The sequence below is a fragment of the Carica papaya genome, chromosome 7, assembly GCF_054855325.1.
Source record: "Carica papaya isolate Zhongbai chromosome 7, ASM5485532v1, whole genome shotgun sequence".
Taxonomy (NCBI): Eukaryota; Viridiplantae; Streptophyta; class Magnoliopsida; order Brassicales; family Caricaceae; genus Carica; species Carica papaya.
Window position 1 is genome coordinate 5,642,517 of NC_142315.1, and position 8,359 is coordinate 5,650,875.

An 8,359-nucleotide genomic window follows, 5' to 3' on the forward strand; every position below is an offset into this window, starting at 1 on the left:
CTTTAATCAAGACCTCATATATTCCATTTGTGCGCAGGTGATTAATTTTTGACACACTGACCTCAAAGATTAATATTATCATTATTTTTTAAAATTTAAACATTCATGATAATTTACCAAATTCTGAAAACAAAATTATATGATATGATACAACCCTTATAAATATCATATTATAAGAAGAAATCATAATATTTTTGAACATAAATACATCAATTATAAAAAGTATATTCAGTAATTTTTAAATAAAAATATAGTACATTATAGTAAATTTACCTATTATATTATAACAATTTTAAATTATTTGTAAAGTTCATTTTATATAAAACAAAACACAAAAATAATAGATGCAAATAAAATTTATATATAATTAATGATTAGTGATAAGAAAAATCTATGCCCATTTATATTTGCTATATATAAAGTTGACGAGTTAAATTTGAATTTTATTCTCGGTATCTCTAAAAAAAAATTATCATAATAATTTTAACATTATGTACTATAACATTTATAAATATATATGTAACGCTCCGTCCTAAAGATGGGGCATTCCCACCACCTATCATCCCAATTCAGGAATATCTTCTATCATGCAACAAATTTCTATCATTAGATTCCACAAAAGTAACTATCAACTCTTTTCAATTAAACATCTAGAGAGTGCATGGTTAATTCGCATAGTTCCATGTTACAATAATTATAATCTCGATGTTGATAAAGTGTGTGCACTCATGTATATCAAACTAGCATCCTATACTAGTGTTCATCCATTCCATAAGTGTGGGGCTCCATCACTATGCATTTCGATTTCGACTTCTGATATAACACATTTGAAAACAACGGTAATGAGTATCAATAGGCCCAGTAAGAAAAATGTAGGACTTAAGACTAACAGTATAGAAATCAAGAAACTTCCCACCCCAACACTCCTCACTTAGACCCTCACTCCTGCCTATCCACTCTCCTATCTCTACCCTAAGATAGTCATTTCCCTATAACTTCGTTCCCTATATCTACTTAATTGCACCTACTGCTTACTCCTACTAACACCGAAATACTCCTACACCCAATGCCTGTAACTACAGTCCTGAAGGCCTATACACACATTCACAATTCGTCTATGTCCACTACTCAGCCTCAATATCGGAACTAATCAGTCTTTACCGACCATACACCCACACCTTCCCACTTTTCTGTCTTAGAGAGGCCACCCACATTCACCACTCAGTCAGTTATCCCTTAATAACCCAGGGTCAATGGCCTGTAAAGATCACACATACATACCCCAGCCCATACTAACATCGGCAATGCCCGGCCTAGAAAGGCCACACACACACACATCCAACCAACAAGTTATCCATGTCTAACCTGGGACAACGGCCTGTAAAGACCACACATACCAACACCTTAGTCCATATCAAAATCGATAATGCTCGACCTAGAGAGGCCACACACACACGTAGTCCACCTCCATCTCAACTACAACCAACAGACTATACAGGCCACCCCTACACACAAAGTACTGCACAGCACGACTTCCTTCCATACAACTCTTGGCCAATGAAAGCCCTCCGCATATCCATCACCCAACCTGCCACCACAGCCATAGAGGCGACACATACTCACACACACACCAGATCACATAAGCTCACCTACTCAATCCCTACCATGCTCGGCCAGTCTCTACCAGATACACACACACCAGATGCCACACTAACCACACACTCACACTGTCACACTCGGCTTGTAATGGCCACACACACACACCGACCTCATCACGACTCTTCTGGAGCCACACACACTAAATCACATAAATTCACCTATTCAATCCCTATAATCCTTAGCTAGTATTTGCCACACACACACATACCAGATGCCACACTGAACCACTCACTCAGATTATCACACTCAACCTGTAATGGCCACACACGTACACCGATCACGTCACGACCCTTTCTCGCTCCAGAATACTCAAGTCACCTCTTCTATTCGGATCCTATGGCCTTGCCCTATCCTACACAACTTCTGCTCATCCTATACTCTTAACTGACCGCTTCTACTCTAGCCACACTAATCCTCCTCACAATAGAGATCACTACATCCACACTCGACTTAATGACTTCATCCACACTTTTTCTCGTTTAGTCCCGATCACCTCATTCAACCAATTCTAAGAAAAGAGAAAATATATATAATTGATCTTGTTTTACCATACTGAGTTAGAAGCCCTAAATTTCCTTACCTCTTGCCTCCATTTCCTATCCCTCAACCATAGCTCACTCAACTCCTCTGGTCCTTCGAATTCTCCCGATGATTTCACTCTCCCTCGTCGTCTCCTTCATGTCTCCCTTGTATCTCCCTCGGCTGCTCTCCTTTTCCTTTTTCTCTCTTTTTCTTTTCTTTTTTTTTCATCCAGAATTCCCTTTTTATACCCCCACCCAACTTGCTTCCTATCCGTTGAAACTCCCTCCCCCCAAATCTCAACTGTCCACCCCATTTCTCTGCTCTCTCTCACACATTCTCTCTCTCCCTTATTCATCTATGATAAATTATTGCAATATATATATATATGTTCTTTTCATAAATTATGTAATACTCAAGCTCAGAATTTAGCTCAGAATTAATTTTAGCATTTATAAAAATAATTAAAAAGTAATTTTAAATTATTTTTATTTTATTTTATTAAATTATTTGAGAAAAATAAGTTAGGGACGTAATTGAAAGTAATTTTAGGGAAAATGAGTAAAAATTTGAGTTCGAGAGGTATTTTTGAAAGAAAAATAAGAAACATGTGGTCAAAATGCAAAAAAAAAAAAAATCAGCCTCGTGAGACAACCCAATCAGCAGCCCCGACGAACCAAAACACGCAGCATGGCAAAGCACGTTGACATTTACGCCACGCAAGAGGTCACGCGGGTGATCAGCGTGCCCAGCGATTCGACAACCCAAATTCCATCCCACGCGCGTGAATGACTCAAATGCGTTCCCTCCTTAGGTGCGATCGGATGGACGAGATCAATCGCGATAAACGGTCCAGATTCGCCCATGTAATCGACCTAAACAGATAACAATCGGATGACTCTCCTCGCTCCATGTCGACGCGGATGGATGACATCAACGCAGGGTGAGTATATAAAAATCGCATAGCAGAGGAACCCCAACCCTAGCCGCCAGCACCCACCAAAGAAGAAGAACCAAACACCAGAGAACAAGGTCGACCTCCGACTGCCGCTGCATCGGAGCCACCGTCGACCACCAAAAAAAGGTAAAATTTTCACCTACTCGCTTGGAATTCGATTTCGAGCCTCCATGTGGTTATATCAGAGCAAGAGGGACGGCGGGTGAGCTAAAAATTGCGAACAAACTTTGGTGGAGCCGCCGCGACTGAAACTCAAAAACCACTCAGATGAGCCCCTTCCCGTTTTTCGTTACACACAATTCTTTGACCATTGTGTTCGTCATTCTTTTCTATGCAGGTTAGCTAGAAAAGAATCCCCAGCTGCGAAAGAGAACTTGTGGAGCTGCCTTTATAACAGTTCGGAACTTAAAATGAAATAAATTATAAATTAAATGCGAAAGTGAAATAATAAAGTTAGAGTTTACATTCCTTACACAATAATTCGTAATATCAATAGAGCTACATGAATGATCTTTCTAAAAGAACAAACGAAAAATCAAAGAAATAAATGAAAAGTAAACAACTGGGCATCATATTCGCAACCCTCTTATGGATCAGAATTTGGATCCTCGTCCTCTTGATCTGAAATAGTTAATGAAAGAGTGAGCTATACTGGTACAATAAGAATGTCATACTATTCATCAATACAGAAATGAAGGTTGATAAAAATTATAAAAATTAACTAATTGAGCTCTTAATTTAAGTAAATTAATTTATCATAAAGAAAATTATTTACCACATACTTACCATAGTGAGATTTCTAAAACTGACTTATAGAGGCAATAACATAACTAATATTATAATCTCATATTCAATTAGTCAGAACAATAATTTTCTCTTCTTATCTGCCTACTAGTATCCATTGGGGTCCATAGGGATGTCTCAACTATACGTGAACCATTATTCAACATTGTCAATTAACCGGCTGTCCTCATACCCTGTCTGATATGAGTGCCAAAAGTACCATCCATCAATACCTCATTCGGTATGAGGGTGAAACGGGCCTCCCCATATCTCGTCTAGAATTAGCGCCAAAAATATCATCGCTCAATACCACATTCGGTATGAATGTCAAAAATACCAATCCTCGATACCCCGTGTAACACCCCAAAAATAAATTTTTTATTTTTGGGTATTGGAATCTTTTTTTTTTTTGGATTTTATTTTATTTAATGGTTAATTTATTTTGTAATAATTATGTGTTTAACATAATTTAATTTAATTTAATAGAAATAAAATTGATAAAAATGATAAAATTTGGTAAAATTATTTTTGGGATTTAATTGAAATTGATTTTGGGAAAAAAGGATGAAAATTTGGATTCTGGGGGTATTTTTGAAAAGAAAATAAAAAATCGGTGGTCAAAACGTAATTTAAAAAAGTTGCGCCACATCAGCAGCCCAGTCAGCAGCCCAGTCAGCGGCCCCGACCAACCAGAACACGCCGCGTGGCAAGAAAGCTGACGTCGAAGACCACGCGGATGGAGCCACGTGAGCGATCCGCGTGCACTCGATCGAACAGTCCAGATCTCATGCGTGTGGACGGCCCAGATCTCACGCGCATGGAAGACCTAGATCTCACGCGTGTGGACGGTCCAAATTGAATCACGCACGGACGACCCAGATTAAAATGTGATGGACGGCTGAGATTAAAAGGGGAAGGTTATAAATAACCTCACCCACACCCGACCCCAAACCCTAGCCGCCAGTGCCTCGCCGGAGAAGAAGAACCAGACGCCGAAGGAGCCGGCCACCGCCACCTGCCACCGCACCGGAGGATTTTCTGACCGCCATACGAGGTAAATTTTCTCCCATTTGCTCGTTTTTCGATGCTGAATCTGCTTATAGCCAAATCGGAGCCAAACCACAGGCCAATCGGCCGAAAAATACCACCGAAGTCCAGCGGCGCCGCCGCAGCTTCCCTCAGTTTTTGCCTCCGATGAGGCCCTTTTCGGCTCCCGTTCGATGCAATTTTTTACACCACTGTGATCACCATTTTTTTTTCTACAGGTTGACCAGATCAAAATATCAAACCGCGACTCGCGCCGGATAAGCCGCTGCACCCGAGAGCACCGTCGCCGGTAAGTCTCGGTTTTTTGTGATTTTTTGGCCCACCGAGGGCCTTAGGGTTGTTTTATCGCAGGAACCAATGCAAGTTTGGCCGAATTCGGCTGAAAACGGCCAACCCGAGGCAAATCGCCGCCGTAGGTGGCGGTGCCGTCGCCGGAGCCGCCGTGCCGGAATTCTGATATTAGCCAAAAGGGGCCCGAGGTCTGATTTAGAATTTTTTTTGGGACACGTGCAGGTACCGGTAGTGTATTTCAGTTTCCCAAAGAAAAATTTAGGAAATTTAGGGACAGCCCGTAGGCGCACTGTAGAGCCAATTTCAGACCCTGAAACAAGTAAGGATCTCTCACCCTATTTCCTATCACGATATTAAAGCCTAATAAATGATAAAATGGTATTTTATGACTTTATAGATATGTATAGTTGATTGAGGTTGCCAATGGAGCCCGAATATGATATATTGTTGGTCAGTTGTTGTTTGATCTATTTTTCAGTATTAAATGCAGTATGGTATTTGATATATTTATTTTATGGTTTCGTATGCATGAATCATGGTTTCTTTTATTATGGTTTGAATTATGGTGAACCCGATGTTGTGTTGTTGTTTGCTGTTATTATTGGTTTACGTGTTTGTGTATGATTGAAAAATTGAGACCAAGGAAAATGGGAAAAAGGTTATCTGAAGTGATAAATGGATAATGTGGACAGCATGACTAGATATCATGGGAGATGGTGTACGGACCGGATCTATAGGGAACCTTACCGGGAACGTGGTCTCTCATATCGGATGGGGTATGGAGACCTTATGTATTTTGGCGCTCATACCGGACGGGGTATGGAGACGGCCCGTTTCACCCTCATATCGGACGGAGTATTGAGGTTTACGGTTTTGACGCCCATACCGGATAGGGTATGGTGACGGCCCTGGAATCAGCTTATTAATGATAATGGTTCATGTGTAGCGGGGACCTCCTATAGATCCCCATGGATACTAGTAGGCTGATAAAAGAGGAAATTTGTTGTCTGATTATTGAAGTGCAAAAGTATAACATGTGCTATGTTACAAAGTGTATATGATTTGATGATGGTTAAAATGTTATTGTCTTCATATGTTATTTTCACAAATCTCACCGAGGTAAGTGGACAGTAAAGGTTTTTATTATTAATAAATGAGTTTGTTATAAATTATGCTCAATTGGTTGTTTTTGTTTTCTACCAACTTTTACTTCTGTGGCAGTGAGATAGTGTAGCACCCGGAAAGGAGGAGGAAAAAAAAAAAGGCCACGTCAGCAGCCACGTCAGCAGGCCCGGTCAGCAGTCCCGGCCAACCAGGGCCTGCCACGTGGCAAGACCACGTCACTCCGAAAGGTAGCCACGTTGGCGATCCGCGTGGGTGAAATCCGACGGCCCAGATCAATCGCGCGATCGGACGGCCCAGATACAATCGCACGGACGGCCCAGATTCAATAAAAAATGAACGGCCCAGATTAAAACAAAATGGACGGCTGAGATCAAAAGGCAAGGGGTTATAAATAGAACCCCCACACCAGACCACAAACCCTAGCCGCCTGCCGCTCGCCGGAGAAGACGAACCAGAGGCCGACCGCCGCCACCCGCCGCCGCACCGGGGAAATTTCTGACCGCCGATCGAGGTAAATTTCATACCCCCGGCTCGTTTTTCCACGCTGATTCCTCCTATGGCCAAATCGAAGCCAAAATCCCGGCCAAACGGCCGGAATACGCGGCCGAAGACCAGCGATGCCGCCGCGCCCCCTCTCTGTTTTTGCCTCCGACGAGGCCCTTCTCGGCCTCCGTTTGATGCAATTTTTATATCACCGTGATCACCATTCTTTTCTCTACAGGTTGACCAGAGCCGAATCACCAAAACACGAACCTCGCCGGAGAGCCGCCGCACCCGAGAGCGCCGCCGCCGGTAAGCTCCGTTTTTCCGTGATTTTTTGGCCCCCCGAGGGCCATAGGGTTGTTTTCTCACAAGGACCGATGCGAGTGTGGCCGAATTCGGCCAAAAACGACCGAAAATAGCCAACCCGAGGCGACTCGCCGCCGTGCCGGAGTTGCGATTTGGGCCGAAAGAGGCCCTGGGCCTAATTTGGGTTTTTTTTTTGAACACGTGCAGGTGCTGTTAGTGTGTTTCAGTTCCCCGGGAAAAATCAGGAAAAATTAGGGACAGCCTGTAGGCACACCGTGAAGCCGTGTTAGGACCCCGAAACGAGTAAGGACCCCTCACCCTATTTCCTATCACGGTATTAAAGTCCAAAATGATAAAACGGTATTTCTTGAATTAACGAATGTGTGAAATTGTTTAAGGTGGCTAATGGAGCCCGAGTCTAGTGTGATTGGTGATTTACTGTTATTTGGCCTGTTTACAGCTTTAAATGCAAAATGAGGTTTGATGTGTTCATTTTACAGATTTGTGTGCATATACTACGTTTTTATTAATCATGGGTTGAATGACTGAAAAATTGATACTGTATGTTGTCTGTTTGGCATGAATTACTGTTTTGCTTGTTTGTATGTGAATTGATGATGCTGACTGAGGAAAAGGAAAATGAAAGATTGTGTAGACTGATAATTGTATTATGGGGGTCAGCCTGACTAGATATCCTGGGAGATGGTGGACGGACCGGGTCCGTAGGGAACCCTACCGGGATTGTGGTCTCACATGCCGGACGGGGTATGGAGATCTTATGGTTTTGGCGCCCATACCGGACGGGGTATGGGGACGGCCCGTTTCACCCTCATACCGGATGGGGTATTGAGGTTTATGATTTTGGCGCCCATACCGGACGGGGTATGGGGACGGCCCGTTTCACCCTCATACCGGATGGGGTATTGAGGTTTATGGTTTTGGCGCCCATACCGGACGGGGTATGGGGACGGCCCGTTTCACCCTCATACCGGACGGGGTATTGAGGTTCATGGTTTTGGCGCCCATACCGGACGGGGTATGGGGACGGCCCTGGAAACTGATTATGAATGTTAAAGGTTAACGGGTAGCGGAACCCCTATGGACCCCCACGGATACTAGTAGGCTGGTAAATGAGAAAAAGATATGTTGTACAATGATTGAATTACAAGAGGCGTGATAAGTGTTATG